This window comes from Haliotis asinina, unplaced genomic scaffold (assembly GCF_037392515.1).
Source record: "Haliotis asinina isolate JCU_RB_2024 unplaced genomic scaffold, JCU_Hal_asi_v2 scaffold_77, whole genome shotgun sequence".
Lineage (NCBI taxonomy): Eukaryota > Metazoa > Mollusca > Gastropoda > Lepetellida > Haliotidae > Haliotis > Haliotis asinina.
The window spans coordinates 1-24795 of record NW_027133944.1 but is presented as its reverse complement, the minus strand read 5'-3'; the positions used below and the strand labels follow the sequence as shown (position 1 = coordinate 24795).

The 24795-nt window shown below is 48.0% G+C and overlaps 56 non-coding genes across 56 annotated transcripts; all 56 read left to right on the top strand.

Moving 5' to 3' along the window:
* The first annotated feature begins 204 nt into the window (after positions 1 to 204).
* Positions 205 to 276, top strand: Trnad-guc (transfer RNA aspartic acid (anticodon GUC)). The gene has a single exon. It is a non-coding gene; the product is annotated as a tRNA-Asp (tRNA).
* Positions 277 to 573: 297 nt separating this feature from the next.
* Positions 574 to 645, top strand: Trnad-guc (transfer RNA aspartic acid (anticodon GUC)). Its single transcript has one exon. It is a non-coding gene; the product is annotated as a tRNA-Asp (tRNA).
* Positions 646 to 941: 296 nt separating this feature from the next.
* On the top strand, positions 942 to 1013 carry Trnad-guc (transfer RNA aspartic acid (anticodon GUC)). Its single transcript has one exon. It is a non-coding gene; the product is annotated as a tRNA-Asp (tRNA).
* Positions 1014 to 1310: 297 nt separating this feature from the next.
* Trnad-guc (transfer RNA aspartic acid (anticodon GUC)) lies at positions 1311 to 1382 on the top strand. Its single transcript has one exon. It is a non-coding gene; the product is annotated as a tRNA-Asp (tRNA).
* A 297-nt stretch (positions 1383 to 1679) lies between these two features.
* Trnad-guc (transfer RNA aspartic acid (anticodon GUC)) lies at positions 1680 to 1751 on the top strand. Its single transcript has one exon. It is a non-coding gene; the product is annotated as a tRNA-Asp (tRNA).
* Positions 1752 to 2047: 296 nt separating this feature from the next.
* Positions 2048 to 2119, top strand: Trnad-guc (transfer RNA aspartic acid (anticodon GUC)). Its single transcript has one exon. It is a non-coding gene; the product is annotated as a tRNA-Asp (tRNA).
* Positions 2120 to 2416: 297 nt separating this feature from the next.
* On the top strand, positions 2417 to 2488 carry Trnad-guc (transfer RNA aspartic acid (anticodon GUC)). The gene has a single exon. It is a non-coding gene; the product is annotated as a tRNA-Asp (tRNA).
* A 297-nt stretch (positions 2489 to 2785) lies between these two features.
* Trnad-guc (transfer RNA aspartic acid (anticodon GUC)) lies at positions 2786 to 2857 on the top strand. The gene has a single exon. It is a non-coding gene; the product is annotated as a tRNA-Asp (tRNA).
* A 297-nt stretch (positions 2858 to 3154) lies between these two features.
* On the top strand, positions 3155 to 3226 carry Trnad-guc (transfer RNA aspartic acid (anticodon GUC)). The gene has a single exon. It is a non-coding gene; the product is annotated as a tRNA-Asp (tRNA).
* A 296-nt stretch (positions 3227 to 3522) lies between these two features.
* On the top strand, positions 3523 to 3594 carry Trnad-guc (transfer RNA aspartic acid (anticodon GUC)). The gene has a single exon. It is a non-coding gene; the product is annotated as a tRNA-Asp (tRNA).
* Positions 3595 to 3891: 297 nt separating this feature from the next.
* Positions 3892 to 3963, top strand: Trnad-guc (transfer RNA aspartic acid (anticodon GUC)). Its single transcript has one exon. It is a non-coding gene; the product is annotated as a tRNA-Asp (tRNA).
* Positions 3964 to 4260: 297 nt separating this feature from the next.
* On the top strand, positions 4261 to 4332 carry Trnad-guc (transfer RNA aspartic acid (anticodon GUC)). Its single transcript has one exon. It is a non-coding gene; the product is annotated as a tRNA-Asp (tRNA).
* Positions 4333 to 4629: 297 nt separating this feature from the next.
* On the top strand, positions 4630 to 4701 carry Trnad-guc (transfer RNA aspartic acid (anticodon GUC)). The gene has a single exon. It is a non-coding gene; the product is annotated as a tRNA-Asp (tRNA).
* A 297-nt stretch (positions 4702 to 4998) lies between these two features.
* On the top strand, positions 4999 to 5070 carry Trnad-guc (transfer RNA aspartic acid (anticodon GUC)). The gene has a single exon. It is a non-coding gene; the product is annotated as a tRNA-Asp (tRNA).
* Positions 5071 to 5367: 297 nt separating this feature from the next.
* Positions 5368 to 5439, top strand: Trnad-guc (transfer RNA aspartic acid (anticodon GUC)). The gene has a single exon. It is a non-coding gene; the product is annotated as a tRNA-Asp (tRNA).
* A 296-nt stretch (positions 5440 to 5735) lies between these two features.
* Trnad-guc (transfer RNA aspartic acid (anticodon GUC)) lies at positions 5736 to 5807 on the top strand. Its single transcript has one exon. It is a non-coding gene; the product is annotated as a tRNA-Asp (tRNA).
* A 297-nt stretch (positions 5808 to 6104) lies between these two features.
* Trnad-guc (transfer RNA aspartic acid (anticodon GUC)) lies at positions 6105 to 6176 on the top strand. The gene has a single exon. It is a non-coding gene; the product is annotated as a tRNA-Asp (tRNA).
* A 1035-nt stretch (positions 6177 to 7211) lies between these two features.
* Trnad-guc (transfer RNA aspartic acid (anticodon GUC)) lies at positions 7212 to 7283 on the top strand. Its single transcript has one exon. It is a non-coding gene; the product is annotated as a tRNA-Asp (tRNA).
* A 297-nt stretch (positions 7284 to 7580) lies between these two features.
* Trnad-guc (transfer RNA aspartic acid (anticodon GUC)) lies at positions 7581 to 7652 on the top strand. Its single transcript has one exon. It is a non-coding gene; the product is annotated as a tRNA-Asp (tRNA).
* A 297-nt stretch (positions 7653 to 7949) lies between these two features.
* On the top strand, positions 7950 to 8021 carry Trnad-guc (transfer RNA aspartic acid (anticodon GUC)). The gene has a single exon. It is a non-coding gene; the product is annotated as a tRNA-Asp (tRNA).
* Positions 8022 to 8318: 297 nt separating this feature from the next.
* Trnad-guc (transfer RNA aspartic acid (anticodon GUC)) lies at positions 8319 to 8390 on the top strand. The gene has a single exon. It is a non-coding gene; the product is annotated as a tRNA-Asp (tRNA).
* A 297-nt stretch (positions 8391 to 8687) lies between these two features.
* Positions 8688 to 8759, top strand: Trnad-guc (transfer RNA aspartic acid (anticodon GUC)). The gene has a single exon. It is a non-coding gene; the product is annotated as a tRNA-Asp (tRNA).
* A 666-nt stretch (positions 8760 to 9425) lies between these two features.
* Trnad-guc (transfer RNA aspartic acid (anticodon GUC)) lies at positions 9426 to 9497 on the top strand. The gene has a single exon. It is a non-coding gene; the product is annotated as a tRNA-Asp (tRNA).
* Positions 9498 to 9794: 297 nt separating this feature from the next.
* On the top strand, positions 9795 to 9866 carry Trnad-guc (transfer RNA aspartic acid (anticodon GUC)). The gene has a single exon. It is a non-coding gene; the product is annotated as a tRNA-Asp (tRNA).
* Positions 9867 to 10163: 297 nt separating this feature from the next.
* On the top strand, positions 10164 to 10235 carry Trnad-guc (transfer RNA aspartic acid (anticodon GUC)). The gene has a single exon. It is a non-coding gene; the product is annotated as a tRNA-Asp (tRNA).
* A 665-nt stretch (positions 10236 to 10900) lies between these two features.
* Positions 10901 to 10972, top strand: Trnad-guc (transfer RNA aspartic acid (anticodon GUC)). Its single transcript has one exon. It is a non-coding gene; the product is annotated as a tRNA-Asp (tRNA).
* Positions 10973 to 11269: 297 nt separating this feature from the next.
* Positions 11270 to 11341, top strand: Trnad-guc (transfer RNA aspartic acid (anticodon GUC)). Its single transcript has one exon. It is a non-coding gene; the product is annotated as a tRNA-Asp (tRNA).
* Positions 11342 to 11638: 297 nt separating this feature from the next.
* Trnad-guc (transfer RNA aspartic acid (anticodon GUC)) lies at positions 11639 to 11710 on the top strand. The gene has a single exon. It is a non-coding gene; the product is annotated as a tRNA-Asp (tRNA).
* A 298-nt stretch (positions 11711 to 12008) lies between these two features.
* On the top strand, positions 12009 to 12080 carry Trnad-guc (transfer RNA aspartic acid (anticodon GUC)). Its single transcript has one exon. It is a non-coding gene; the product is annotated as a tRNA-Asp (tRNA).
* Positions 12081 to 12377: 297 nt separating this feature from the next.
* On the top strand, positions 12378 to 12449 carry Trnad-guc (transfer RNA aspartic acid (anticodon GUC)). The gene has a single exon. It is a non-coding gene; the product is annotated as a tRNA-Asp (tRNA).
* A 666-nt stretch (positions 12450 to 13115) lies between these two features.
* On the top strand, positions 13116 to 13187 carry Trnad-guc (transfer RNA aspartic acid (anticodon GUC)). Its single transcript has one exon. It is a non-coding gene; the product is annotated as a tRNA-Asp (tRNA).
* A 297-nt stretch (positions 13188 to 13484) lies between these two features.
* Positions 13485 to 13556, top strand: Trnad-guc (transfer RNA aspartic acid (anticodon GUC)). The gene has a single exon. It is a non-coding gene; the product is annotated as a tRNA-Asp (tRNA).
* Positions 13557 to 14591: 1035 nt separating this feature from the next.
* Positions 14592 to 14663, top strand: Trnad-guc (transfer RNA aspartic acid (anticodon GUC)). The gene has a single exon. It is a non-coding gene; the product is annotated as a tRNA-Asp (tRNA).
* A 297-nt stretch (positions 14664 to 14960) lies between these two features.
* On the top strand, positions 14961 to 15032 carry Trnad-guc (transfer RNA aspartic acid (anticodon GUC)). Its single transcript has one exon. It is a non-coding gene; the product is annotated as a tRNA-Asp (tRNA).
* A 296-nt stretch (positions 15033 to 15328) lies between these two features.
* On the top strand, positions 15329 to 15400 carry Trnad-guc (transfer RNA aspartic acid (anticodon GUC)). Its single transcript has one exon. It is a non-coding gene; the product is annotated as a tRNA-Asp (tRNA).
* Positions 15401 to 16065: 665 nt separating this feature from the next.
* Trnad-guc (transfer RNA aspartic acid (anticodon GUC)) lies at positions 16066 to 16137 on the top strand. Its single transcript has one exon. It is a non-coding gene; the product is annotated as a tRNA-Asp (tRNA).
* A 297-nt stretch (positions 16138 to 16434) lies between these two features.
* Trnad-guc (transfer RNA aspartic acid (anticodon GUC)) lies at positions 16435 to 16506 on the top strand. Its single transcript has one exon. It is a non-coding gene; the product is annotated as a tRNA-Asp (tRNA).
* A 297-nt stretch (positions 16507 to 16803) lies between these two features.
* On the top strand, positions 16804 to 16875 carry Trnad-guc (transfer RNA aspartic acid (anticodon GUC)). The gene has a single exon. It is a non-coding gene; the product is annotated as a tRNA-Asp (tRNA).
* A 297-nt stretch (positions 16876 to 17172) lies between these two features.
* Trnad-guc (transfer RNA aspartic acid (anticodon GUC)) lies at positions 17173 to 17244 on the top strand. Its single transcript has one exon. It is a non-coding gene; the product is annotated as a tRNA-Asp (tRNA).
* Positions 17245 to 17541: 297 nt separating this feature from the next.
* Trnad-guc (transfer RNA aspartic acid (anticodon GUC)) lies at positions 17542 to 17613 on the top strand. The gene has a single exon. It is a non-coding gene; the product is annotated as a tRNA-Asp (tRNA).
* A 297-nt stretch (positions 17614 to 17910) lies between these two features.
* Positions 17911 to 17982, top strand: Trnad-guc (transfer RNA aspartic acid (anticodon GUC)). Its single transcript has one exon. It is a non-coding gene; the product is annotated as a tRNA-Asp (tRNA).
* A 296-nt stretch (positions 17983 to 18278) lies between these two features.
* Positions 18279 to 18350, top strand: Trnad-guc (transfer RNA aspartic acid (anticodon GUC)). The gene has a single exon. It is a non-coding gene; the product is annotated as a tRNA-Asp (tRNA).
* Positions 18351 to 19016: 666 nt separating this feature from the next.
* On the top strand, positions 19017 to 19088 carry Trnad-guc (transfer RNA aspartic acid (anticodon GUC)). Its single transcript has one exon. It is a non-coding gene; the product is annotated as a tRNA-Asp (tRNA).
* A 296-nt stretch (positions 19089 to 19384) lies between these two features.
* Trnad-guc (transfer RNA aspartic acid (anticodon GUC)) lies at positions 19385 to 19456 on the top strand. The gene has a single exon. It is a non-coding gene; the product is annotated as a tRNA-Asp (tRNA).
* A 297-nt stretch (positions 19457 to 19753) lies between these two features.
* Positions 19754 to 19825, top strand: Trnad-guc (transfer RNA aspartic acid (anticodon GUC)). The gene has a single exon. It is a non-coding gene; the product is annotated as a tRNA-Asp (tRNA).
* A 297-nt stretch (positions 19826 to 20122) lies between these two features.
* Trnad-guc (transfer RNA aspartic acid (anticodon GUC)) lies at positions 20123 to 20194 on the top strand. Its single transcript has one exon. It is a non-coding gene; the product is annotated as a tRNA-Asp (tRNA).
* Positions 20195 to 20490: 296 nt separating this feature from the next.
* Trnad-guc (transfer RNA aspartic acid (anticodon GUC)) lies at positions 20491 to 20562 on the top strand. The gene has a single exon. It is a non-coding gene; the product is annotated as a tRNA-Asp (tRNA).
* A 298-nt stretch (positions 20563 to 20860) lies between these two features.
* On the top strand, positions 20861 to 20932 carry Trnad-guc (transfer RNA aspartic acid (anticodon GUC)). Its single transcript has one exon. It is a non-coding gene; the product is annotated as a tRNA-Asp (tRNA).
* A 297-nt stretch (positions 20933 to 21229) lies between these two features.
* Trnad-guc (transfer RNA aspartic acid (anticodon GUC)) lies at positions 21230 to 21301 on the top strand. Its single transcript has one exon. It is a non-coding gene; the product is annotated as a tRNA-Asp (tRNA).
* Positions 21302 to 21599: 298 nt separating this feature from the next.
* Trnad-guc (transfer RNA aspartic acid (anticodon GUC)) lies at positions 21600 to 21671 on the top strand. Its single transcript has one exon. It is a non-coding gene; the product is annotated as a tRNA-Asp (tRNA).
* A 665-nt stretch (positions 21672 to 22336) lies between these two features.
* On the top strand, positions 22337 to 22408 carry Trnad-guc (transfer RNA aspartic acid (anticodon GUC)). The gene has a single exon. It is a non-coding gene; the product is annotated as a tRNA-Asp (tRNA).
* Positions 22409 to 22704: 296 nt separating this feature from the next.
* Positions 22705 to 22776, top strand: Trnad-guc (transfer RNA aspartic acid (anticodon GUC)). Its single transcript has one exon. It is a non-coding gene; the product is annotated as a tRNA-Asp (tRNA).
* Positions 22777 to 23072: 296 nt separating this feature from the next.
* Positions 23073 to 23144, top strand: Trnad-guc (transfer RNA aspartic acid (anticodon GUC)). Its single transcript has one exon. It is a non-coding gene; the product is annotated as a tRNA-Asp (tRNA).
* Positions 23145 to 23809: 665 nt separating this feature from the next.
* Trnad-guc (transfer RNA aspartic acid (anticodon GUC)) lies at positions 23810 to 23881 on the top strand. The gene has a single exon. It is a non-coding gene; the product is annotated as a tRNA-Asp (tRNA).
* A 296-nt stretch (positions 23882 to 24177) lies between these two features.
* Positions 24178 to 24249, top strand: Trnad-guc (transfer RNA aspartic acid (anticodon GUC)). The gene has a single exon. It is a non-coding gene; the product is annotated as a tRNA-Asp (tRNA).
* Positions 24250 to 24546: 297 nt separating this feature from the next.
* On the top strand, positions 24547 to 24618 carry Trnad-guc (transfer RNA aspartic acid (anticodon GUC)). The gene has a single exon. It is a non-coding gene; the product is annotated as a tRNA-Asp (tRNA).
* The last annotated feature ends 177 nt before the right edge of the window (positions 24619 to 24795 follow it).

The following is a 24795-nucleotide window of genomic DNA, read 5'->3' as shown; positions in this document are numbered from 1 at the left end:
ATGTGCATAGTAGTATATATTACTGTCCATTTCTGGTAGGGATTTGGCTATGTATGGCAATGTCTAGTGATAGCTGTGTGTTTCTCACACGGAAAGGCATGCCCAGCGCTGACGTTTAAGCGTGTGAGTGTTTCAACTTGGATGAGAGCTGGGGTATGCCCTCCACTGTACAGCCTGTTATTTTGCCGTGTTGCTTTCAGCCAATCCTCGGTAGTATAGTGGTCAGTATCCCCGCCTGTCACGCGGGAGACCCGGGTTCAATTCCCGGCCGGGGAGATGTACGTTTTTTTTTACTGTCAATTTTAAAAGAAGTGTCCCTTTCTTGACGTTGCTGGTCGTCAAGGACACCAATGTCTGTGTGTATGATGGATGTGCATAGTAGTATATATTACTGTCCATTTCTGGTAGGGATTTGGCTATGTATGGCAATGTCTAGTGATAGCTGTGTGTTTCTCACACGGAAAGGCATGCCCAGCGCTGACGTTTAAGCGTGTGAGTGTTTCAACTTGGATGAGAGCTGGGGTATGCCCTCCACTGTACAGCCTGTTATTTTGCCGTGTTGCTCTCAGCCAATCCTCGGTAGTATAGTGGTCAGTATCCCCGCCTGTCACGCGGGAGACCCGGGTTCAATTCCCGGCCGGGGAGATGTACGTTTTTTTTTACTGTCAATTTTAAAAGAAGTGTCCCCTTCTTGACGTTGCTGGTCGTCAAGGACACCATGTCTGTGTGTATGATGGATGTGCATAGTAGTATATATTACTGTCCATTTCTGGTAGGGATTTGGCTATGTATGGCAATGTCTAGTGATAGCTGTGTGTTTCTCACACGGAAAGGCATGCCCAGCGCTGACGTTTAAGCGTGTGAGTGTTTCAACTTGGATGAGAGCTGGGGTATGCCCTCCACTGTACAGCCTGTTATTTTGCCGTGTTGCTTTCAGCCAATCCTCGGTAGTATAGTGGTCAGTATCCCCGCCTGTCACGCGGGAGACCCGGGTTCAATTCCCGGCCGGGGAGATGTACGTTTTTTTTTACTGTCAATTTTAAAAGAAGTGTCCCCTTCTTGACGTGGCTGGTCGTCAAGGACACCAATGTCTGTGTGTATGATGGATGTGCATAGTAGTATATATTACTGTCCATTTCTGGTAGGGATTTGGCTATGTATGGCAATGTCTAGTGATAGCTGTGTGTTTCTCACACGGAAAGGCATGCCCAGCGCTGACGTTTAAGCGTGTGAGTGTTTCAACTTGGATGAGAGCTGGGGTATGCCCTCCACTGTACAGCCTGTTATTTTGCCGTGTTGCTTTCAGCCAATCCTCGGTAGTATAGTGGTCAGTATCCCCGCCTGTCACGCGGGAGACCCGGGTTCAATTCCCGGCCGGGGAGATGTACGTTTTCTTTTACTGTCAATTTTAAAAGAAGTGTCCCCTTCTTGACGTTGCTGGTCGTCAAGGACACCAATGTCTGTGTGTATGATGGATGTGCATAGTAGTATATATTACTGTCCATTTCTGGTAGGGATTTGGCTATGTATGGCAATGTCTAGTGATAGCTGTGTGTTTCTCACACGGAAAGGCATGCCCAGCGCTGACGTTTAAGCGTGTGAGTGTTTCAACTTGGATGAGAGCTGGGGTATGCCCTCCACTGTACAGCCTGTTATTTTGCCGTGTTGCTTTCAGCCAATCCTCGGTAGTATAGTGGTCAGTATCCCCGCCTGTCACGCGGGAGACCCGGGTTCAATTCCCGGCCGGGGAGATGTACGTTTTTTTTTACTGTCAATTTTAAAAGAAGTGTCCCCTTCTTGACGTTGCTGGTCGTCAAGGACACCATGTCTGTGTGTATGATGGATGTGCATAGTAGTATATATTACTGTCCATTTCTGGTAGGGATTTGGCTATGTATGGCAATGTCTAGTGATAGCTGTGTGTTTCTCACACGGAAAGGCATGCCCAGCGCTGACGTTTAAGCGTGTGAGTGTTTCAACTTGGATGAGAGCTGGGGTATGCCCTCCACTGTACAGCCTGTTATTTTGCCGTGTTGCTTTCAGCCAATCCTCGGTAGTATAGTGGTCAGTATCCCCGCCTGTCACGCGGGAGACCCGGGTTCAATTCCCGGCCGGGGAGATGTACGTTTTTTTTTACTGTCAATTTTAAAAGAAGTGTCCCCTTCTTGACGTTGCTGGTCGTCAAGGACACCAATGTCTGTGTGTATGATGGATGTGCATAGTAGTATATATTACTGTCCATTTCTGGTAGGGATTTGGCTATGTATGGCAATGTCTAGTGATAGCTGTGTGTTTCTCACACGGAAAGGCATGCCCAGCGCTGACGTTTAAGCGTGTGAGTGTTTCAACTTGGATGAGAGCTGGGGTATGCCCTCCACTGTACAGCCTGTTATTTTGCCGTGTTGCTTTCAGCCAATCCTCGGTAGTATAGTGGTCAGTATCCCCGCCTGTCACGCGGGAGACCCGGGTTCAATTCCCGGCCGGGGAGATGTACGTTTTTTTTTACTGTCAATTTTAAAAGAAGTGTCCCCTTCTTGACGTTGCTGGTCGTCAAGGACACCAATGTCTGTGTGTATGATGGATGTGCATAGTAGTATATATTACTGTCCATTTCTGGTAGGGATTTGGCTATGTATGGCAATGTCTAGTGATAGCTGTGTGTTTCTCACACGGAAAGGCATGCCCAGCGCTGACGTTTAAGCGTGTGAGTGTTTCAACTTGGATGAGAGCTGGGGTATGCCCTCCACTGTACAGCCTGTTATTTTGCCGTGTTGCTTTCAGCCAATCCTCGGTAGTATAGTGGTCAGTATCCCCGCCTGTCACGCGGGAGACCCGGGTTCAATTCCCGGCCGGGGAGATGTACGTTTTTTTTTACTGTCAATTTTAAAAGAAGTGTCCCTTTCTTGACGTTGCTGGTCGTCAAGGACACCAATGTCTGTGTGTATGATGGATGTGCATAGTAGTATATATTACTGTCCATTTCTGGTAGGGATTTGGCTATGTATGGCAATGTCTAGTGATAGCTGTGTGTTTCTCACACGGAAAGGCATGCCCAGCGCTGACGTTTAAGCGTGTGAGTGTTTCAACTTGGATGAGAGCTGGGGTATGCCCTCCACTGTACAGCCTGTTATTTTGCCGTGTTGCTCTCAGCCAATCCTCGGTAGTATAGTGGTCAGTATCCCCGCCTGTCACGCGGGAGACCCGGGTTCAATTCCCGGCCGGGGAGATGTACGTTTTTTTTTACTGTCAATTTTAAAAGAAGTGTCCCCTTCTTGACGTTGCTGGTCGTCAAGGACACCATGTCTGTGTGTATGATGGATGTGCATAGTAGTATATATTACTGTCCATTTCTGGTAGGGATTTGGCTATGTATGGCAATGTCTAGTGATAGCTGTGTGTTTCTCACACGGAAAGGCATGCCCAGCGCTGACGTTTAAGCGTGTGAGTGTTTCAACTTGGATGAGAGCTGGGGTATGCCCTCCACTGTACAGCCTGTTATTTTGCCGTGTTGCTCTCAGCCAATCCTCGGTAGTATAGTGGTCAGTATCCCCGCCTGTCACGCGGGAGACCCGGGTTCAATTCCCGGCCGGGGAGATGTACGTTTTTTTTTACTGTCAATTTTAAAAGAAGTGTCCCCTTCTTGACGTTGCTGGTCGTCAAGGACACCAATGTCTGTGTGTATGATGGATGTGCATAGTAGTATATATTACTGTCCATTTCTGGTAGGGATTTGGCTATGTATGGCAATGTCTAGTGATAGCTGTGTGTTTCTCACACGGAAAGGCATGCCCAGCGCTGACGTTTAAGCGTGTGAGTGTTTCAACTTGGATGAGAGCTGGGGTATGCCCTCCACTGTACAGCCTGTTATTTTGCCGTGTTGCTTTCAGCCAATCCTCGGTAGTATAGTGGTCAGTATCCCCGCCTGTCACGCGGGAGACCCGGGTTCAATTCCCGGCCGGGGAGATGTACGTTTTTTTTTACTGTCAATTTTAAAAGAAGTGTCCCCTTCTTGACGTTGCTGGTCGTCAAGGACACCAATGTCTGTGTGTATGATGGATGTGCATAGTAGTATATATTACTGTCCATTTCTGGTAGGGATTTGGCTATGTATGGCAATGTCTAGTGATAGCTGTGTGTTTCTCACACGGAAAGGCATGCCCAGCGCTGACGTTTAAGCGTGTGAGTGTTTCAACTTGGATGAGAGCTGGGGTATGCCCTCCACTGTACAGCCTGTTATTTTGCCGTGTTGCTTTCAGCCAATCCTCGGTAGTATAGTGGTCAGTATCCCCGCCTGTCACGCGGGAGACCCGGGTTCAATTCCCGGCCGGGGAGATGTACGTTTTTTTTTACTGTCAATTTTAAAAGAAGTGTCCCCTTCTTGACGTTGCTGGTCGTCAAGGACACCAATGTCTGTGTGTATGATGGATGTGCATAGTAGTATATATTACTGTCCATTTCTGGTAGGGATTTGGCTATGTATGGCAATGTCTAGTGATAGCTGTGTGTTTCTCACACGGAAAGGCATGCCCAGCGCTGACGTTTAAGCGTGTGAGTGTTTCAACTTGGATGAGAGCTGGGGTATGCCCTCCACTGTACAGCCTGTTATTTTGCCGTGTTGCTTTCAGCCAATCCTCGGTAGTATAGTGGTCAGTATCCCCGCCTGTCACGCGGGAGACCCGGGTTCAATTCCCGGCCGGGGAGATGTACGTTTTTTTTTACTGTCAATTTTAAAAGAAGTGTCCCCTTCTTGACGTTGCTGGTCGTCAAGGACACCAATGTCTGTGTGTATGATGGATGTGCATAGTAGTATATATTACTGTCCATTTCTGGTAGGGATTTGGCTATGTATGGCAATGTCTAGTGATAGCTGTGTGTTTCTCACACGGAAAGGCATGCCCAGCGCTGACGTTTAAGCGTGTGAGTGTTTCAACTTGGATGAGAGCTGGGGTATGCCCTCCACTGTACAGCCTGTTATTTTGCCGTGTTGCTTTCAGCCAATCCTCGGTAGTATAGTGGTCAGTATCCCCGCCTGTCACGCGGGAGACCCGGGTTCAATTCCCGGCCGGGGAGATGTACGTTTTTTTTTACTGTCAATTTTAAAAGAAGTGTCCCTTTCTTGACGTTGCTGGTCGTCAAGGACACCAATGTCTGTGTGTATGATGGATGTGCATAGTAGTATATATTACTGTCCATTTCTGGTAGGGATTTGGCTATGTATGGCAATGTCTAGTGATAGCTGTGTGTTTCTCACACGGAAAGGCATGCCCAGCGCTGACGTTTAAGCGTGTGAGTGTTTCAACTTGGATGAGAGCTGGGGTATGCCCTCCACTGTACAGCCTGTTATTTTGCCGTGTTGCTCTCAGCCAATCCTCGGTAGTATAGTGGTCAGTATCCCCGCCTGTCACGCGGGAGACCCGGGTTCAATTCCCGGCCGGGGAGATGTACGTTTTTTTTTACTGTCAATTTTAAAAGAAGTGTCCCCTTCTTGACGTTGCTGGTCGTCAAGGACACCATGTCTGTGTGTATGATGGATGTGCATAGTAGTATATATTACTGTCCATTTCTGGTAGGGATTTGGCTATGTATGGCAATGTCTAGTGATAGCTGTGTGTTTCTCACACGGAAAGGCATGCCCAGCGCTGACGTTTAAGCGTGTGAGTGTTTCAACTTGGATGAGAGCTGGGGTATGCCCTCCACTGTACAGCCTGTTATTTTGCCGTGTTGCTCTCAGCCAATCCTCGGTAGTATAGTGGTCAGTATCCCCGCCTGTCACGCGGGAGACCCGGGTTCAATTCCCGGCCGGGGAGATGTACGTTTTTTTTTACTGTCAATTTTAAAAGAAGTGTCCCCTTCTTGACGTTGCTGGTCGTCAAGGACACCAATGTCTGTGTGTATGATGGATGTGCATAGTAGTATATATTACTGTCCATTTCTGGTAGGGATTTGGCTATGTATGGCAATGTCTAGTGATAGCTGTGTGTTTCTCACACGGAAAGGCATGCCCAGCGCTGACGTTTAAGCGTGTGAGTGTTTCAACTTGGATGAGAGCTGGGGTATGCCCTCCACTGTACAGCCTGTTATTTTGCCGTGTTGCTTTCAGCCAATCCTCGGTAGTATAGTGGTCAGTATCCCCGCCTGTCACGCGGGAGACCCGGGTTCAATTCCCGGCCGGGGAGATGTACGTTTTTTTTTACTGTCAATTTTAAAAGAAGTGTCCCCTTCTTGACGTTGCTGGTCGTCAAGGACACCAATGTCTGTGTGTATGATGGATGTGCATAGTAGTATATATTACTGTCCATTTCTGGTAGGGATTTGGCTATGTATGGCAATGTCTAGTGATAGCTGTGTGTTTCTCACACGGAAAGGCATGCCCAGCGCTGACGTTTAAGCGTGTGAGTGTTTCAACTTGGATGAGAGCTGGGGTATGCCCTCCACTGTACAGCCTGTTATTTTGCCGTGTTGCTTTCAGCCAATCCTCGGTAGTATAGTGGTCAGTATCCCCGCTTGTCACGCGGGAGACCCGGGTTCAATTCCCGGCCGGGGAGATGTACGGTTTTTTTTACTGTCAATTTTAAAAGAAGTGTCCCCTTCTTGACGTGGCTGGTCGTCAAGGACACCAATGTCTGTGTGTATGATGGATGTGCATAGTAGTATATATTACTGTCCATTTCTGGTAGGGATTTGGCTATGTATGGCAATGTCTAGTGATAGCTGTGTGTTTCTCACACGGAAAGGCATGCCCAGCGCTGACGTTTAAGCGTGTGAGTGTTTCAACTTGGATGAGAGCTGGGGTATGCCCTCCACTGTACAGCCTGTTATTTTGCCGTGTTGCTTTCAGCCAATCCTCGGTAGTATAGTGGTCAGTATCCCCGCTTGTCACGCGGGAGACCCGGGTTCAATTCCCGGCCGGGGAGATGTACGTTTTTTATTACTGTCAATTTTAAAAGAAGTGTCCCCTTCTTGACGTTGCTGGTCGTCAAGGACACCAATGTCTGTGTGTATGATGGATGTGCATAGTAGTATATATTACTGTCCATTTCTGGTAGGGATTTGGCTATGTATGGCAATGTCTAGTGATAGCTGTGTGTTTCTCACACGGAAAGGCATGCCCAGCGCTGACGTTTAAGCGTGTGAGTGTTTCAACTTGGATGAGAGCTGGGGTATGCCCTCCACTGTACAGCCTGTTATTTTGCCGTGTTGCTTTCAGCCAATCCTCGGTAGTATAGTGGTCAGTATCCCCGCCTGTCACGCGGGAGACCCGGGTTCAATTCCCGGCCGGGGAGATGTACGTTTTTTTTTACTGTCAATTTTAAAAGAAGTGTCCCCTTCTTGACGTTGCTGGTCGTCAAGGACACCAATGTCTGTGTGTATGATGGATGTGCATAGTAGTATATATTACTGTCCATTTCTGGTAGGGATTTGGCTATGTATGGCAATGTCTAGTGATAGCTGTGTGTTTCTCACACGGAAAGGCATGCCCAGCGCTGACGTTTAAGCGTGTGAGTGTTTCAACTTGGATGAGAGCTGGGGTATGCCCTCCACTGTACAGCCTGTTATTTTGCCGTGTTGCTTTCAGCCAATCCTCGGTAGTATAGTGGTCAGTATCCCCGCCTGTCACGCGGGAGACCCGGGTTCAATTCCCGGCCGGGGAGATGTACGTTTTTTTTTACTGTCAATTTTAAAAGAAGTGTCCCTTTCTTGACGTTGCTGGTCGTCAAGGACACCAATGTCTGTGTGTATGATGGATGTGCATAGTAGTATATATTACTGTCCATTTCTGGTAGGGATTTGGCTATGTATGGCAATGTCTAGTGATAGCTGTGTGTTTCTCACACGGAAAGGCATGCCCAGCGCTGACGTTTAAGCGTGTGAGTGTTTCAACTTGGATGAGAGCTGGGGTATGCCCTCCACTGTACAGCCTGTTATTTTGCCGTGTTGCTCTCAGCCAATCCTCGGTAGTATAGTGGTCAGTATCCCCGCCTGTCACGCGGGAGACCCGGGTTCAATTCCCGGCCGGGGAGATGTACGTTTTTTTTTACTGTCAATTTTAAAAGAAGTGTCCCCTTCTTGACGTTGCTGGTCGTCAAGGACACCAATGTCTGTGTGTATGATGGATGTGCATAGTAGTATATATTACTGTCCATTTCTGGTAGGGATTTGGCTATGTATGGCAATGTCTAGTGATAGCTGTGTGTTTCTCACACGGAAAGGCATGCCCAGCGCTGACGTTTAAGCGTGTGAGTGTTTCAACTTGGATGAGAGCTGGGGTATGCCCTCCACTGTACAGCCTGTTATTTTGCCGTGTTGCTTTCAGCCAATCCTCGGTAGTATAGTGGTCAGTATCCCCGCCTGTCACGCGGGAGACCCGGGTTCAATTCCCGGCCGGGGAGATGTACGTTTTTTTTTACTGTCAATTTTAAAAGAAGTGTCCCCTTCTTGACGTTGCTGGTCGTCAAGGACACCAATGTCTGTGTGTATGATGGATGTGCATAGTAGTATATATTACTGTCCATTTCTGGTAGGGATTTGGCTATGTATGGCAATGTCTAGTGATAGCTGTGTGTTTCTCACACGGAAAGGCATGCCCAGCGCTGACGTTTAAGCGTGTGAGTGTTTCAACTTGGATGAGAGCTGGGGTATGCCCTCCACTGTACAGCCTGTTATTTTGCCGTGTTGCTTTCAGCCAATCCTCGGTAGTATAGTGGTCAGTATCCCCGCCTGTCACGCGGGAGACCCGGGTTCAATTCCCGGCCGGGGAGATGTACGTTTTTTTTTACTGTCAATTTTAAAAGAAGTGTCCCCTTCTTGACGTTGCTGGTCGTCAAGGACACCAATGTCTGTGTGTATGATGGATGTGCATAGTAGTATATATTACTGTCCATTTCTGGTAGGGATTTGGCTATGTATGGCAATGTCTAGTGATAGCTGTGTGTTTCTCACACGGAAAGGCATGCCCAGCGCTGACGTTTAAGCGTGTGAGTGTTTCAACTTGGATGAGAGCTGGGGTATGCCCTCCACTGTACAGCCTGTTATTTTGCCGTGTTGCTTTCAGCCAATCCTCGGTAGTATAGTGGTCAGTATCCCCGCTTGTCACGCGGGAGACCCGGGTTCAATTCCCGGCCGGGGAGATGTACGTTTTTTATTACTGTCAATTTTAAAAGAAGTGTCCCCTTCTTGACGTTGCTGGTCGTCAAGGACACCAATGTCTGTGTGTATGATGGATGTGCATAGTAGTATATATTACTGTCCATTTCTGGTAGGGATTTGGCTATGTATGGCAATGTCTAGTGATAGCTGTGTGTTTCTCACACGGAAAGGCATGCCCAGCGCTGACGTTTAAGCGTGTGAGTGTTTCAACTTGGATGAGAGCTGGGGTATGCCCTCCACTGTACAGCCTGTTATTTTGCCGTGTTGCTTTCAGCCAATCCTCGGTAGTATAGTGGTCAGTATCCCCGCCTGTCACGCGGGAGACCCGGGTTCAATTCCCGGCCGGGGAGATGTACGTTTTTTTTTACTGTCAATTTTAAAAGAAGTGTCCCCTTCTTGACGTTGCTGGTCGTCAAGGACACCAATGTCTGTGTGTATGATGGATGTGCATAGTAGTATATATTACTGTCCATTTCTGGTAGGGATTTGGCTATGTATGGCAATGTCTAGTGATAGCTGTGTGTTTCTCACACGGAAAGGCATGCCCAGCGCTGACGTTTAAGCGTGTGAGTGTTTCAACTTGGATGAGAGCTGGGGTATGCCTTCCACTGTACAGCCTGTTATTTTGCCGTGTTGCTTTCAGCCAATCCTCGGTAGTATAGTGGTCAGTATCCCCGCCTGTCACGCGGGAGACCCGGGTTCAATTCCCGGCCGGGGAGATGTACGTTTTTTTTTACTGTCAATTTTAAAAGAAGTGTCCCCTTCTTGACGTTGCTGGTCGTCAAGGACACCAATGTCTGTGTGTATGATGGATGTGCATAGTAGTATATATTACTGTCCATTTCTGGTAGGGATTTGGCTATGTATGGCAATGTCTAGTGATAGCTGTGTGTTTCTCACACGGAAAGGCATGCCCAGCGCTGACGTTTAAGCGTGTGAGTGTTTCAACTTGGATGAGAGCTGGGGTATGCCCTCCACTGTACAGCCTGTTATTTTGCCGTGTTGCTTTCAGCCAATCCTCGGTAGTATAGTGGTCAGTATCCCCGCCTGTCACGCGGGAGACCCGGGTTCAATTCCCGGCCGGGGAGATGTACGTTTTTTTTTACTGTCAATTTTAAAAGAAGTGTCCCCTTCTTGACGTTGCTGGTCGTCAAGGACACCAATGTCTGTGTGTATGATGGATGTGCATAGTAGTATATATTACTGTCCATTTCTGGTAGGGATTTGGCTATGTATGGCAATGTCTAGTGATAGCTGTGTGTTTCTCACACGGAAAGGCATGCCCAGCGCTGACGTTTAAGCGTGTGAGTGTTTCAACTTGGATGAGAGCTGGGGTATGCCCTCCACTGTACAGCCTGTTATTTTGCCGTGTTGCTTTCAGCCAATCCTCGGTAGTATAGTGGTCAGTATCCCCGCTGTCACGCGGGAGACCCGGGTTCAATTCCCGGCCGGGGAGATGTACGTTTTTTATTACTGTCAATTTTAAAAGAAGTGTCCCCTTCTTGACGTTGCTGGTCGTCAAGGACACCAATGTCTGTGTGTATGATGGATGTGCATAGTAGTATATATTACTGTCCATTTCTGGTAGGGATTTGGCTATGTATGGCAATGTCTAGTGATAGCTGTGTGTTTCTCACACGGAAAGGCATGCCCAGCGCTGACGTTTAAGCGTGTGAGTGTTTCAACTTGGATGAGAGCTGGGGTATGCCCTCCACTGTACAGCCTGTTATTTTGCCGTGTTGCTTTCAGCCAATCCTCGGTAGTATAGTGGTCAGTATCCCCGCCTGTCACGCGGGAGACCCGGGTTCAATTCCCGGCCGGGGAGATGTACGTTTTTTTTTACTGTCAATTTTAAAAGAAGTGTCCCCTTCTTGACGTTGCTGGTCGTCAAGGACACCAATGTCTGTGTGTATGATGGATGTGCATAGTAGTATATATTACTGTCCATTTCTGGTAGGGATTTGGCTATGTATGGCAATGTCTAGTGATAGCTGTGTGTTTCTCACACGGAAAGGCATGCCCAGCGCTGACGTTTAAGCGTGTGAGTGTTTCAACTTGGATGAGAGCTGGGGTATGCCTTCCACTGTACAGCCTGTTATTTTGCCGTGTTGCTTTCAGCCAATCCTCGGTAGTATAGTGGTCAGTATCCCCGCCTGTCACGCGGGAGACCCGGGTTCAATTCCCGGCCGGGGAGATGTACGTTTTTTTTTACTGTCAATTTTAAAAGAAGTGTCCCCTTCTTGACGTTGCTGGTCGTCAAGGACACCAATGTCTGTGTGTATGATGGATGTGCATAGTAGTATATATTACTGTCCATTTCTGGTAGGGATTTGGCTATGTATGGCAATGTCTAGTGATAGCTGTGTGTTTCTCACACGGAAAGGCATGCCCAGCGCTGACGTTTAAGCGTGTGAGTGTTTCAACTTGGATGAGAGCTGGGGTATGCCCTCCACTGTACAGCCTGTTATTTTGCCGTGTTGCTCTCAGCCAATCCTCGGTAGTATAGTGGTCAGTATCCCCGCCTGTCACGCGGGAGACCCGGGTTCAATTCCCGGCCGGGGAGATGTACGGTTTTTTTTTACTGTCAATTTTAAAAGAAGTGTCCCCTTCTTGACGTTGCTGGTCGTCAAGGACACCAATGTCTGTGTGTATGATGGATGTGCATAGTAGTATATATTACTGTCCATTTCTGGTAGGGATTTGGCTATGTATGGCAATGTCTAGTGATAGCTGTGTGTTTCTCACACGGAAAGGCATGCCCAGCGCTGACGTTTAAGCGTGTGAGTGTTTCAACTTGGATGAGAGCTGGGGTATGCGATCCACTGTACAGCCTGTTATTTTGCCGTGTTGCTTTCAGCCAATCCTCGGTAGTATAGTGGTCAGTATCCCCGCCTGTCACGCGGGAGACCCGGGTTCAATTCCCGGCCGGGGAGATGTACGTTTTTTTTTACTGTCAATTTTAAAAGAAGTGTCCCCTTCTTGACGTTGCTGGTCGTCAAGGACACCAATGTCTGTGTGTATGATGGATGTGCATAGTAGTATATATTACTGTCCATTTCTGGTAGGGATTTGGCTATGTATGGCAATGTCTAGTGATAGCTGTGTGTTTCTCACACGGAAAGGCATGCCCAGCGCTGACGTTTAAGCGTGTGAGTGTTTCAACTTGGATGAGAGCTGGGGTATGACCTCCACTGTACAGCCTGTTATTTTGCCGTGTTGCTTTCAGCCAATCCTCGGTAGTATAGTGGTCAGTATCCCCGCCTGTCACGCGGGAGACCCGGGTTCAATTCCCGGCCGGGGAGATGTACGTTTTTTTTTACTGTCAATTTTAAAAGAAGTGTCCCCTTCTTGACGTTGCTGGTCGTCAAGGACACCAATGTCTGTGTGTATGATGGATGTGCATAGTAGTATATATTACTGTCCATTTCTGGTAGGGATTTGGCTATGTATGGCAATGTCTAGTGATAGCTGTGTGTTTCTCACACGGAAAGGCATGCCCAGCGCTGACGTTTAAACGTGTGAGTGTTTCAACTTGGATGAGAGCTGGGGTATGCCCTCCACTGTACAGCCTGTTATTTTGCCGTGTTGCTTTCAGCCAATCCTCGGTAGTATAGTGGTCAGTATCCCCGCTTGTCACGCGGGAGACCCGGGTTCAATTCCCGGCCGGGGAGATGTACGTTTTTTATTACTGTCAATTTTAAAAGAAGTGTCCCCTTCTTGACGTTGCTGGTCGTCAAGGACACCAATGTCTGTGTGTATGATGGATGTGCATAGTAGTATATATTACTGTCCATTTCTGGTAGGGATTTGGCTATGTGTGGCAATGTCTAGTGATAGCTGTGTGTTTCTCACACGGAAAGGCATGCCCAGCGCTGACGTTTAAGCGTGTGAGTGTTTCAACTTGGATGAGAGCTGGGGTATGCCCTCCACTGTACAGCCTGTTATTTTGCCGTGTTGCTTTCAGCCAATCCTCGGTAGTATAGTGGTCAGTATCCCCGCCTGTCACGCGGGAGACCCGGGTTCAATTCCCGGCCGGGGAGATGTACGGTTTTTTTTACTGTCAATTTTAAAAGAAGTGTCCCCTTCTTGACGTTGCTGGTCGTCAAGGACACCAATGTCTGTGTGTATGATGGATGTGCATAGTAGTATATATTACTGTCCATTTCTGGTAGGGATTTGGCTATGTATGGCAATGTCTAGTGATAGCTGTGTGTTTCTCACACGGAAAGGCATGCCCAGCGCTGACGTTTAAGCGTGTGAGTGTTTCAACTTGGATGAGAGCTGGGGTATGCCTTCCACTGTACAGCCTGTTATTTTGCCGTGTTGCTTTCAGCCAATCCTCGGTAGTATAGTGGTCAGTATCCCCGCCTGTCACGCGGGAGACCCGGGTTCAATTCCCGGCCGGGGAGATGTACGTTTTTTTTTACTGTCAATTTTAAAAGAAGTGTCCCCTTCTTGACGTTGCTGGTCGTCAAGGACACCAATGTCTGTGTGTATGATGGATGTGCATAGTAGTATATATTACTGTCCATTTCTGGTAGGGATTTGGCTATGTATGGCAATGTCTAGTGATAGCTGTGTGTTTCTCACACGGAAAGGCATGCCCAGCGCTGACGTTTAAGCGTGTGAGTGTTTCAACTTGGATGAGAGCTGGGGTATGCGATCCACTGTACAGCCTGTTATTTTGCCGTGTTGCTTTCAGCCAATCCTCGGTAGTATAGTGGTCAGCATCCCCGCCTGTCACGCGGGAGACCCGGGTTCAATTCCCGGCCGGGGAGATGTACGTTTTTTTTTACTGTCAATTTTAAAAGAAGTGTCCCCTTCTTGACGTTGCTGGTCGTCAAGGACACCAATGTCTGTGTGTATGATGGATGTGCATAGTAGTATATATTACTGTCCATTTCTGGTAGGGATTTGGCTATGTATGGCAATGTCTAGTGATAGCTGTGTGTTTCTCACACGGAAAGGCATGCCCAGCGCTGACGTTTAAGCGTGTGAGTGTTTCAACTTGGATGAGAGCTGGGGTATGCCCTCCACTGTACAGCCTGTTATTTTGCCGTGTTGCTTTCAGCCAATCCTCGGTAGTATAGTGGTCAGTATCCCCGCTTGTCACGCGGGAGACCCGGGTTCAATTCCCGGCCGGGGAGATGTACGTTTTTTATTACTGTCAATTTTAAAAGAAGTGTCCCCTTCTTGACGTTGCTGGTCGTCAAGGACACCAATGTCTGTGTGTATGATGGATGTGCATAGTAGTATATATTACTGTCCATTTCTGGTAGGGATTTGGCTATGTATGGCAATGTCTAGTGATAGCTGTGTGTTTCTCACACGGAAAGGCATGCCCAGCGCTGACGTTTAAGCGTGTGAGTGTTTCAACTTGGATGAGAGCTGGGGTATGCCCTCCACTGTACAGCCTGTTATTTTGCCGTGTTGCTTTCAGCCAATCCTCGGTAGTATAGTGGTCAGTATCCCCGCCTGTCACGCGGGAGACCCGGGTTCAATTCCCGGCCGGGGAGATGTACGTTTTTTTTTACTGTCAATTTTAAAAGAAGTGTCCCCTTCTTGACGTTGCTGGTCGTCAAGGACACCAATGTCTGTGTGTATGATGGATGTGCATAGTAGTATATATTACTGTCCATTTCTGGTAGGGATTTGGCTATGTATGGCAATGTCTAGTGATAGCTGTGTGTTTCTCACACGGAAAGGCATGCCCAGCGCTGACGTTTAAGCGTGTGAGTGTTTCAACTTGGATGAGAGCTGGGGTATGCCTTCCACTGTACAGCCTGTTATTTTGCCGTGTTGCTTTCAGCCAATCCTCGGTAGTATAGTGGTCAGTATCCCCGCCTGTCACGCGGGAGACCCGGGTTCAATTCCCGGCCGGGGAGATGTACGTTTTTTTTTACTGTCAATTTAAAAGAAGTGTCCCCTTCTTGACGTTGCTGGTCGTCAAGGACACCAATGTCTGTGTGTATGATGGATGTGCATAGTAGTATATATTACTGTCCATTTCTGGTAGGGATTTGGCTATGTATGGCAATGTCTAGTGATAGCTGTGTGTTTCTCACACGGAAAGGCATGCCCAGCGCTGACGTTTAAGCGTGTGAGTGTTTCAACTTGGATGAGAGCTGGGGTATGCCCTCCACTGTACAGCCTGTTATTTTGCCGTGTTGCTCTCAGCCAATCCTCGGTAGTATAGTGGTCAGTATCCCCGCCTGTCACGCGGGAGACCCGGGTTCAATTCCCGGCCGGGGAGATGTACGTTTTTTTTTACTGTCAATTTTAAAAGAAGTGTCCCCTTCTTGACGTTGCTGGTCGTCAAGGACACCAATGTCTGTGTGTATGATGGATGTGCATAGTAGTATATATTACTGTCCATTTCTGGTAGGGATTTGGCTATGTATGGCAATGTCTAGTGATAGCTGTGTGTTTCTCACACGGAAAGGCATGCCCAGCGCTGACGTTTAAGCGTGTGAGTGTTTCAACTTGGATGAGAGCTGGGGTATGCGATCCACTGTACAGCCTGTTATTTTGCCGTGTTGCTTTCAGCCAATCCTCGGTAGTATAGTGGTCAGTATCCCGCCTGTCACGCGGGAGACCCGGGTTCAATTCCCGGCCGGGGAGATGTACGTTTTTTTTTACTGTCAATTTTAAAAGAAGTGTCCCCTTCTTGACGTTGCTGGTCGTCAAGGACACCAATGTCTGTGTGTATGATGGATGTGCATAGTAGTATATATTACTGTCCATTTCTGGTAGGGATTTGGCTATGTATGGCAATGTCTAGTGATAGCTGTGTGTTTCTCACACGGAAAGGCATGCCCAGCGCTGACGTTTAAGCGTGTGAGTGTTTCAACTTGGATGAGAGCTGGGGTATGCCCTCCACTGTACAGCCTGTTATTTTGCCGTGTTGCTTTCAGCCAATCCTCGGTAGTATAGTGGTCAGTATCCCCGCCTGTCACGCGGGAGACCCGGGTTCAATTCCCGGCCGGGGAGATGTACGTTTTTTTTTACTGTCAATTTTAAAAGAAGTGTCCCCTTCTTGACGTTGCTGGTCGTCAAGGACACCAATGTCTGTGTGTATGATGGATGTGCATAGTAGTATATATTACTGTCCATTTCTGGTAGGGATTTGGCTATGTATGGCAATGTCTAGTGATAGCTGTGTGTTTCTCACACGGAAAGGCATGCCCAGCGCTGACGTTTAAGCGTGTGAGTGTTTCAACTTGGATGAGAGCTGGGGTATGCCCTCCACTGTACAGCCTGTTATTTTGCCGTGTTGCTTTCAGCCAATCCTCGGTAGTATAGTGGTCAGTATCCCCGCCTGTCACGCGGGAGACCCGGGTTCAATTCCCGGCCGGGGAGATGTACGTTTTTTTTTACTGTCAATTTTAAAAGAAGTGTCCCCTTCTTGACGTTGCTGGTCGTCAAGGACACCAATGTCTGTGTGTATGATGGATGTGCATAGTAGTATATATTACTGTCCATTTCTGGTAGGGATTTGGCTATGTATGGCAATGTCTAGTGATAGCTGTGTGTTTCTCACACGGAAAGGCATGCCCAGCGCTGACGTTTAAGCGTGTGAGTGTTTCAACTTGGATGAGAGCTGGGGTATGCCCTCCACTGTACAGCCTGTTATTTTGCCGTGTTGCTCTCAGCCAATCCTCGGTAGTATAGTGGTCAGTATCCCCGCCTGTCACGCGGGAGACCCGGGTTCAATTCCCGGCCGGGGAGATGTACGTTTTTTTTTACTGTCAATTTTAAAAGAAGTGTCCCCTTCTTGACGTTGCTGGTCGTCAAGGACACCAATGTCTGTGTGTATGATGGATGTGCATAGTAGTATATATTACTGTCCATTTCTGGTAGGGATTTGGCTATGTATGGCAATGTCTAGTGATAGCTGTGTGTTTCTCACACGGAAAGGCATGCCCAGCGCTGACGTTTAAGCGTGTGAGTGTTTCAACTTGGATGAGAGCTGGGGTATGCCCTCCACTGTACAGCCTGTTATTTTGCCGTGTTGCTCTCAGCCAATCCTCGGTAGTATAGTGGTCAGTATCCCCGCCTGTCACGCGGGAGACCCGGGTTCAATTCCCGGCCGGGGAGATGTACGTTTTTTTTTACTGTCAATTTTAAAAGAAGTGTCCCCTTCTTGACGTTGCTGGTCGTCAAGGACACCAATGTCTGTGTGTATGATGGATGTGCATAGTAGTATATATTACTGTCCATTTCTGGTAGGGATTTGGCTATGTATGGCAATGTCTAGTGATAGCTGTGTGTTTCTCACACGGAAAGGCATGCCCAGCGCTGACGTTTAAGCGTGTGAGTGTTTCAACTTGGATGAGAGCTGGGGTATGCCCTCCACTGTACAGCCTGTTATTTTGCCGTGTTGCTTTCAGCCAATCCTCGGTAGTATAGTGGTCAGTATCCCCGCCTGTCACGCGGGAGACCCGGGTTCAATTCCCGGCCGGGGAGATGTACGGTTTTTTTTACTGTCAATTTTAAAAGAAGTGTCCCCTTCTTGACGTTGCTGGTCGTCAAGGACACCAATGTCTGTGTGTATGATGGATGTGCATAGTAGTATATATTACTGTCCATTTCTGGTAGGGATTTGGCTATGTATGGCAATGTCTAGTGATAGCTGTGTGTTTCTCACACGGAAAGGCATGCCCAGCGCTGACGTTTAAGCGTGTGAGTGTTTCAACTTGGATGAGAGCTGGGGTATGCCCTCCACTGTACAGCCTGTTATTTTGCCGTGTTGCTTTCAGCCAATCCTCGGTAGTATAGTGGTCAGTATCCCCGCCTGTCACGCGGGAGACCCGGGTTCAATTCCCGGCCGGGGAGATGTACGTTTTTTTTACTGTCAATTTTAAAAGAAGTGTCCGCTTCTTGACGTTGCTGGTCGTCAAGGACACCAATGTCTGTGTGTATGATGGATGTGCATAGTAGTATATATTACTGTCCATTTCTGGTAGGGATTTGGCTATGTATGGCAATGTCTAGTGATAGCTGTGTGTTTCTCACACGGAAAGGCATGCCCAGCGCTGACGTTTAAGCGTGTGAGTGTTTCAACTTGGATGAGAGCTGGGGTATGCCCTCCACTGTACAGCCTGTTATTTTGCCGTGTTGCTCTCAGCCAATCCTCGGTAGTATAGTGGTCAGTATCCCCGCCTGTCACGCGGGAGACCCGGGTTCAATTCCCGGCCGGGGAGATGTACGGTTTTTTTTACTGTCAATTTTAAAAGAAGTGTCCCCTTCTTGACGTTGTTGGTCGTCAAGGACACCAATGTCTGTGTGTATGATGGATGTGCATAGTAGTATATATTACTGTCCATTTCTGGTAGGGATTTGGCTATGTATGGCAATGTCTAGTGATAGCTGTGTGTTTCTCACACGGAAAGGCATGCCCAGCGCTGACGTTTAAGCGTGTGAGTGTTTCAACTTGGATGAGAGCTGGGGTATGCCCTCCACTGTACAGCCTGTTATTTTGCCGTGTTGCTCTCAGCCAATCCTCGGTAGTATAGTGGTCAGTATCCCCGCCTGTCACGCGGGAGACCCGGGTTCATTTCCCGGCCGGGGAGATGTACGTTTTTTTTTACTGTCAATTTTAAAAGAAGTGTCCCCTTCTTGACGTTGCTGGTCGTCAAGGACACCAATGTCTGTGTGTATGATGGATGTGCATAGTAGTATATATTACTGTCCATTTCTGGTAGGGATTTGGCTATGTATGGCAATGTCTAGTGATAGCTGTGTGTTTCTCACACGGAAAGGCATGCCCAGCGCTGACGTTTAAGCGTGTGAGTGTTTCAACTTGGATGAGAGCTGGGGTATGCCCTCCACTGTACAGCCTGTTATTTTGCCGTGTTGCTCTCAGCCAATCCTCGGTAGTATAGTGGTCAGTATCCCCGCCTGTCACGCGGGAGACCCGGGTTCAATTCCCGGCCGGGGAGATGTACGTTTTTTTTACTGTCAATTTTAAAAGAAGTGTCCCCTTCTTGACGTTGCTGGTCGTCAAGGACACCAATGTCTGTGTGTATGATGGATGTGCATAGTAGTATATATTACTGTCCATTTCTGGTAGGGATTTGGCTATGTATGGCAATGTCTAGTGATAGCTGTGTGTTTCTCACACGGAAAGGCATGCCCAGCGCTGACGTTTAAGCGTGTGAGTGTTTCAACTTGGATGAGAGCTGGGGTATGCCCTCCACTGTACAGCCTGTTATTTTGCCGTGTTGCTCTCAGCCAATCCTCGGTAGTATAGTGGTCAGTATCCCCGCCTGTCACGCGGGAGACCCGGGTTCAATTCCCGGCCGGGGAGATGTACGTTTTTTTTTACTGTCAATTTTAAAAGAAGTGTCCCCTTCTTGACGTTGCTGGTCGTCAAGGACACCAATGTCTGTGTGTATGATGGATGTGCATAGTAGTATATATTACTGTCCATTTCTGGTAGGGATTTGGCTATGTATGGCAATGTCTAGTGATAGCTGTGTGTTTCTCACACGGAAAGGCATGCCCAGCGCTGACGTTTAAGCGTGTGAGTGTTTCAACTTGGATGAGAGCTGGGGTATGCCCTCCACTGTACAGCCTGTTATTTTGCCGTGTTGCTCTCAGCCAATCCTCGGTAGTATAGTGGTCAGTATCCCCGCCTGTCACGCGGGAGACCCGGGTTCAATTCCCGGCCGGGGAGATGTACGGTTTTTTTTACTGTCAATTTTAAAAGAAGTGTCCGCTTCTTGACGTTGCTGGTCGTCAAGGACACCAATGTCTGTGTGTATGATGGATGTGCATAGTAGTATATATTACTGTCCATTTCTGGTAGGGATTTGGCTATGTATGGCAATGTCTAGTGATAGCTGTGTGTTTCTCACACGGAAAGGCATGCCCAGCGCTGACGTTTAAGCGTGTGAGTGTTTCAACTTGGATGAGAGCTGGGGTATGCCCTCCACTGTACAGCCTGTTATTTTGCCGTGTTGCTCTCAGCCAATCCTCGGTAGTATAGTGGTCAGTATCCCCGCCTGTCACGCGGGAGACCCGGGTTCAATTCCCGGCCGGGGAGATGTACGTTTTTTTTACTGTCAATTTTAAAAGAAGTGTCCCCTTCTTGACGTTGCTGGTCGTCAAGGACACCAATGTCTGTGTGTATGATGGATGTGCATAGTAGTATATATTACTGTCCATTTCTGGTAGGGATTTGGCTATGTATGGCAATGTCTAGTGATAGCTGTGTGTTTCTCACACGGAAAGGCATGCCCAGCGCTGACGTTTAAGCGTGTGAGTGTTTCAACTTGGATGAGAGCTGGGGTATGCCCTCCACTGTACAGCCTGTTATTTTGCCGTGTTGCTCTCAGCCAATCCTCGGTAGTATAGTGGTCAGTATCCCCGCCTGTCACGCGGGAGACCCGGGTTCAATTCCCGGCCGGGGAGATGTACGGTTTTTTTTTACTGTCAATTTTAAAAGAAGTGTCCCCTTCTTGACGTTGCTGGTCGTCAAGGACACCAATGTCTGTGTGTATGATGGATGTGCATAGTAGTATATATTACTGTCCATTTCTGGTAGGGATTTGGCTATGTATGGCAATGTCTAGTGATAGCTGTGTGTTTCTCACACGGAAAGGCATGCCCAGCGCTGACGTTTAAGCGTGTGAGTGTTTCAACTTGGATGAGAGCTGGGGTATGCCCTCCACTGTACAGCCTGTTATTTTGCCGTGTTGCTCTCAGCCAATCCTCGGTAGTATAGTGGTCAGTATCCCCGCCTGTCACGCGGGAGACCCGGGTTCAATTCCCGGCCGGGGAGATGTACGTTTTTTTTTACTGTCAATTTTAAAAGAAGTGTCCCCTTCTTGACGTTGCTGGTCGTCAAGGACACCAATGTCTGTGTGTATGATGGATGTGCATAGTAGTATATATTACTGTCCATTTCTGGTAGGGATTTGGCTATGTATGGCAATGTCTAGTGATAGCTGTGTGTTTCTCACACGGAAAGGCATGCCCAGCGCTGACGTTTAAGCGTGTGAGTGTTTCAACTTGGATGAGAGCTGGGGTATGCCCTCCACTGTACAGCCTGTTATTTTGCCGTGTTGCTCTCAGCCAATCCTCGGTAGTATAGTGGTCAGTATCCCCGCCTGTCACGCGGGAGACCCGGGTTCAATTCCCGGCCGGGGAGATGTACGTTTTTTTTTACTGTCAATTTTAAAAGAAGTGTCCCCTTCTTGACGTTGCTGGTCGTCAAGGACACCAATGTCTGTGTGTATGATGGATGTGCATAGTAGTATATATTACTGTCCATTTCTGGTAGGGATTTGGCTATGTATGGCAATGTCTAGTGATAGCTGTGTGTTTCTCACACGGAAAGGCATGCCCAGCGCTGACGTTTAAGCGTGTGAGTGTTTCAACTTGGATGAGAGCTGGGGTATGCCGTTCCACTGTACAGCCTGTTATTTTGCCGTGTTGCTCTCAGCCAATCCTCGGTAGTATAGTGGTCAGTATCCCCGCCTGTCACGCGGGAGACCCGGGTTCAATTCCCGGCCGGGGAGATGTACGTTTTTTTTTACTGTCAATTTTAAAAGAAGTGTCCCCTTCTTGACGTTGCTGGTCGTCAAGGACACCAATGTCTGTGTGTATGATGGATGTGCATAGTAGTATATATTACTGTCCATTTCTGGTAGGGATTTGGCTATGTATGGCAATGTCTAGTGATAGCTGTGTGTTTCTCACACGGAAAGGCATGCCCAGCGCTGACGTTTAAGCGTGTGAGTGTTTCAACTTGGATGAGAGCTGGGGTATGCCTCCACTGTACAGCCTGTTATTTTGCCGTGTTGCTCTCAGCCAATCCTCGGTAGTATAGTGGTCAGTATCCCCGCCTGTCACGCGGGAGATCCGGGTTCAATTCCCGGCCGGGGAGATGTACGTTTTTTTTTACTGTCAATTTTAAAAGAAGTGTCCCCTTCTTGACGTTGCTGGTCGTCAAGGACACCAATGTCTGTGTGTATGATGGATGTGCATAGTAGTATATATTACTGTCCATTTCTGGTAGGGATTTGGCTATGTATGGCAATGTCTAGTGATAGCTGTGTGTTTCTCACACGGAAAGGCATGCCCAGCGCTGACGTTTAAGCGTGTGAGTGTTTCAACTTGGATGAGAGCTGGGGTATGCCCTCCACTGTACAGCCTGTTATTTTGCCGTGTTGCTTTCAGCCAATCCTCGGTAGTATAGTGGTCAGTATCCCCGCCTGTCACGCGGGAGACCCGGGTTCAATTCCCGGCCGGGGAGATGTACGTTTTTTTTTACTGTCAATTTAAAAGAAGTGTCCGCTTCTTGACGTTGCTGGTCGTCAAGGACACCAATGTCTGTGTGTATGATGGATGTGCATAGTAGTATATATTACTGTCCATTTCTGGTAGGGATTTGGCTATGTATGGCAATGTCTAGTGATAGCTGTGTGTTTCTCACACGGAAAGGCATGCCCAGCGCTGACGTTTAAGCGTGTGAGTGTTTCAACTTGGATGAGAGCTGGGGTATGCCCTCCACTGTACAGCCTGTTATTTTGCCGTGTTGCTCTCAGCCAATCCTCGGTAGTATAGTGGTCAGTATCCCCGCCTGTCACGCGGGAGACCCGGGTTCAATTCCCGGCCGGGGAGATGTACGTTTTTTTTTACTGTCAATTTAAAAGAAGTGTCCCCTTCTTGACGTTGCTGGTCGTCAAGGACACCAATGTCTGTGTGTATGATGGATGTGCATAGTAGTATATATTACTGTCCATTTCTGGTAGGGATTTGGCTATGTATGGCAATGTCTAGTGATAGCTGTGTGTTTCTCACACGGAAAGGCATGCCCAGCGCTGACGTTTAAGCGTGTGAGTGTTTCAACTTGGATGAGAGCTGGGGTATGCCCTCCACTGTACAGCCTGTTATTTTGCCGTGTTGCTCTCAGCCAATCCTCGGTAGTATAGTGGTCAGTATCCCCGCCTGTCACGCGGGAGACCCGGGTTCAATTCCCGGCCGGGGAGATGTACGGTTTTTTTTACTGTCAATTTTAAAAGAAGTGTCCCCTTCTTGACGTTGCTGGTCGTCAAGGACACCAATGTCTGTGTGTATGATGGATGTGCATAGTAGTATATATTACTGTCCATTTCTGGTAGGGATTTGGCTATGTATGGCAATGTCTAGTGATAGCTGTGTGTTTCTCACACGGAAAGGCATGCCCAGCGCTGACGTTTAAGCGTGTGAGTGTTTCAACTTGGATGAGAGCTGGGGTATGCCCTCCACTGTACAGCCTGTTATTTTGCCGTGTTGCTCTCAGCCAATCCTCGGTAGTATAGTGGTCAGTATCCCCGCCTGTCACGCGGGAGACCCGGGTTCAATTTCCGGCCGGGGAGATGTACGTTTTTTTTACTGTCAATTTTAAAAGAAGTGTCCCCTTCTTGACGTTGCTGGTCGTCAAGGACACCAATGTCTGTGTGTATGATGGATGTGCATAGTAGTATATATTACTGTCCATTTCTGGTAGGGATTTGGCTATGTATGGCAATGTCTAGTGATAGCTGTGTGTTTCTCACACGGAAAGGCATGCCCAGCGCTGACGTTTAAGCGTGTGAGTGTTTCAACTTGGATGAGAGCTGGGGTATGCCCTCCACTGTACAGCCTGTTATTTTGCCGTGTTGCTCTCAGCCAATCCTCGGTAGTATAGTGGTCAGTATCCCCGCCTGTCACGCGGGAGACCCGGGTTCAATTCCCGGCCGGGGAGATGTACGTTTTTTTTACTGTCAATTTTAAAAGAAGTGTCCCCTTCTTGACGTTGCTGGTCGTCAAGGACACCAATGTCTGTGTGTATGATGGATGTGCATAGTAGTATATATTACTGTCCATTTCTGGTAGGGATTTGGCTATGTATGGCAATGTCTAGTGATAGCTGTGTGTTTCTCACACGGAAAGGCATGCCCAGCGCTGACGTTTAAGCGTGTGAGTGTTTCAACTTGGATGAGAGCTGGGGTATGCCCTCCACTGTACAGCCTGTTATTTTGCCGTGTTGCTCTCATCCAATCCTCGGTAGTATAGTGGTCAGTATCCCCGCCTGTCACGCGGGAGACCCGGGTTCAATTCCCGGCCGGGGAGATGTACGTTTTTTTTTACTGTCAATTTTAAAAGAAGTGTCCCCTTCTTGACGTTGCTGGTCGTCAAGGACACCAATGTCTGTGTGTATGATGGATGTGCATAGTAGTATATATTACTGTCCATTTCTGGTAGGGATTTGGCTATGTATGGCAATGTCTAGTGATAGCTGTGTGTTTCTCACACGGAAAGGCATGCCCAGCGCTGACGTTTAAGCGTGTGAGTGTTTCAACTTGGATGAGAGCTGGGGTATGCCCTCCACTGTACAGCCTGTTATTTTGCCGTGTTGCTCTCATCCAATCCTCGGTAGTATAGTGGTCAGTATCCCCGCCTGTCACGCGGGAGACCCGGGTTCAATTCCCGGCCGGGGAGATGTACGTTTTTTTTTACTGTCAATTTTAAAAGAAGTGTCCCCTTCTTGACGTTGCTGGTCGTCAAGGACACCAATGTCTGTGTGTATGATGGATGTGCATAGTAGTATATATTACTGTCCATTTCTGGTAGGGATTTGGCTATGTATGGCAATGTCTAGTGATAGCTGTGTGTTTC